Source organism: Gossypium raimondii, chromosome 10 (genome assembly GCF_025698545.1).
Source record: "Gossypium raimondii isolate GPD5lz chromosome 10, ASM2569854v1, whole genome shotgun sequence".
Classification (NCBI taxonomy): Eukaryota; Viridiplantae; Streptophyta; class Magnoliopsida; order Malvales; family Malvaceae; genus Gossypium; species Gossypium raimondii.
This window is the reverse complement of record NC_068574.1, coordinates 35215883-35219195: the sequence shown is the minus strand read 5'-3', so window position 1 is coordinate 35219195 and position 3313 is coordinate 35215883. Positions and strand designations below refer to the sequence as shown.

Sequence of the window (3313 nt, the reverse complement as noted above, 5' to 3'; positions counted from 1 at the left end):
TGGGACAGTTTGGTGGGCTGTCGATTGAAGATCCGAGATTACATTTAAGACTCTTTCTAGAAGTATGTGATTCATTCAAACAACAGGGTGTTCCTGAAGATGCCTTGAGACTTAAGCTTTCCTATTCTTTAAGAGGTTGTGCGAGAGCATGGTTGAATGCTTTACCGTCAGGAACAATGGCATCATGGAATGATCTTTGCCAAAGATTCTTGCTACGGCATAATCCACCTACTATGAATGCTAAGTTGGGAAACGAAATCACATCTTTTTGGCAAATGGAGGATGAGACGATATATGAAGCTTGGGAACGATTTAAAGATTTAATTTAGAAGTGCCCGATGCATGGATTCCAACACTGGACTCAAATGGAGATGTTTTACAATGGGCTAAATGCGCACAGAAGAACGGTAGTTGATGCATCTGTCAATGGTAATTTGTTAGAAAAAACTTATAATGAAGCATACGAGATCTTGGAAAAGAATCCCAACAATGATTATCAGTACCCGACCATCGAGCTTGATGCAATCACTTCATTAACGACCCAAGTATCTTCTGTAGCTAATATGATTATAACCATAAAAAATCCAACTGTAGTCCATGAGATGAAATCAGCAGAGTTGTCATGTGTTTATTGCAGGGAAAATCATGTGCTTGACGAATGCCCATCAAACCCCGCATTAGTATACTATATGGGTAATTCCTATCAAAATAACAATCCATATTCGAACAACTACAATTTAGGATGGAAGCAGGATCAGAATTTTAGTTAGGGTAATCAAGGTGTAGGAAATTTCAACAATGCCGCAAGACAAAATATCAACAATGCACCGCCTGATTATATTCAACCTATGTCAAGGCAAAATGCTCAACAAGGTCAGGTATCATTTTCTATTTCTATTGAAGTTTTGTTAAAGGAATATATGGCCAAGAATGATGTTGTAATTCAGAGTCAGGCTGCATCACTCCGAGCACTTAAAAATCAAGTGGGGCAAATAATGAATGCTTTAAATTCAAGGCCACAAGGAGCGTTGTCAAGTGATGTTGAGAATTCAGGAGCACAAGGCAAGGAGTAGTGCAAGGCTATCACCCTTAGAAGTGGTACTTAGTTGAGTGATGTTATTCATGATGCCGCAGTAGGAGAGGATAATGCAGGTAACAACCAGGTAAAGATCCCAAAACCATCTGAAAAACATATAGCATCTGAAAATGATAAGCAAAAGAATGTTAAAGTAGAACCAGGTCAGGCTGCCATAACAAAAATCAATAACTAGAAGGATGATCGCCTCTACCTTTTCCACAACGATTCTATAAATCCAAACATGATGCTTAATTTAAAAGACTTTTAGATGTTTTGAACCAACTCTACATCAACATACCATTAGTTGAAGATTTGGAGCAAATGCCTAATTACGTGAAATTTATGAAAGACATATAGTCAAAGAAGCGTAGATTGGGAGAATTTGAGACCATTGCTCTCACGGAAGGGTGCACCATAATGTTGATGAATAAATTACCTCCAAAGTTGAAGGACCCAGGGAGTTTCAGTATTCCCTGTTCAATTGGAAATCATTATATTAGTAACGCGTTATTTAATTTGGGCACAAGTATAAATCTAATGCCTATGTCTATTTTCAGGAAGCTAGGAATTGGGAAAGTGAGACCTACCACAGTAACGTTGCAATCGATTGACCGATCTTACACCCATCCAGAAGGTAAAACTGGAGATGTATTGCTAAGGGTGGATAAATTTATCTTTCCTATAGCTTTTCTTATTTTAAAATGTGAAGCTGACCATGATGTACAAATTATTCTTGAAAGATCATTTCTTGCTATTAGCAGGACCCTAATTGATGTATAGAAAGGCGAGCTAACCATGAGAGTGAATGATCAATAGGCTACTTTTAATGTGTTTAATGAGTTAAAATGCGCGGCTGAGAAGGAGGAATGACATACTATTGTCTTGATAGAACCAGCAATGGACGAATTCGTAAAATTTGCTATGACAATTCTGACAGTGAAGACGATTTGATGGAGCAAGGTGACACAATAAGTTTTGAAGAGCTTGGCGAATTTATGGAAGCTCAGCAGATAATGGATAGGTCAGGGACAAAATTTGAATCCCTAGATTTAACAGAATGATTTTTTAAGCCTCGTAAACCATCTGTAGGGGGATCTCTCATTTTAAAGTTAAAGCCTCTACCACATCATTTAAAATATGCGTATTTGGGAAATAACAACACTTTTCCAGTTCTAATTTTTACTGGACTAATACTTGAGCAAGAGGACAAGTTGTTAGAAGTGTTACGACGATCTAAAAGAGCACTGGGTTAGACCCTTACTGATATAAAGGGAATTAGCCATACATTTTGTTTGCACAAAATTTTATTGGAAGATTGTCATACCAAATCTATTGAACAACAGAGACAACAAAATCCAATTATGAAAGAAGTTGTCAAGAAAGAAGTTACCAAGTGGCTTGATGCCGGCATTATTTACCCAAATTCTGACAACTTGTGGGTAAGTCTTGTGCAAGGTGTACCAAAGATAGGGGGTGTCACTGTAGTAAGTAATGACAAAAACGAGCTCATATCGACTCGTACTGTTATGGGATAGAGAGTGTGTATAGACTACTACAAGCTTAGCAAGGAAACTAGGAAGGGTCATTTCCCTTTGCCATTCATCAATCAAATGTTGGAAAGAATAGCTAGTTGATATGATCTGGCTCGGTGATGTGAGTCGAGTTGTTGATGTGCCCGATCATGAATTGAGTAAGTTGTAAACCTTTCAAAGATTAGATTAAAGAATGAGGATATTTCAACTCAAACAAGTTCAAATAGAACATGTGATGGTTCAGGAATTGATGAATGGACTTGGCTAAGAATTCAAGACCGAACTAACACAATAGGGCTGTGTTAACCCGAGAGTTACTTAGGTTTAGAAAACGTTGTGAATGAATGGTGAAATGAGTGAATGAGACGTCGACCCGCTATAAAAAATGATAGGAACCTTGGTATAAGTGAACGCCACACTTTGGGTACAAAGTGATAAGTTTGGGATAACAAAGAAAGGGTTCGACGCCACAAGGGATACTTGATAAGTCAGACCAATCTTTGGAGAACAATGAGAGTTGAAATCAAACTCACAAAGTAATCAAAATTCATATAAAGTTCAAAAGTCCCTACAAAATGCCAATGAGCAAATATTTATAGCCTAAGCCTAAGGTAGCCCAATGGACTAATAAGATTCTGAATAGTCAGCCAAAATTAAAGCAAAAGAGGCTGGAAATTTCTAGCAAGCTTCCTAGAACGTTTTG

General features: G+C 37.6%; 1 non-coding gene across 1 annotated transcript; it reads right to left on the bottom strand.

The window, feature by feature from the left end:
• Positions 1-242: 242 nt before the first annotated feature.
• LOC128034355 (small nucleolar RNA R71) lies at positions 243-349 on the bottom strand. Its single transcript, XR_008190482.1, has one exon. It is a non-coding gene; the product is annotated as a small nucleolar RNA R71 (small nucleolar RNA).
• Between the last annotated feature and the right edge of the window lie 2964 nt (positions 350-3313).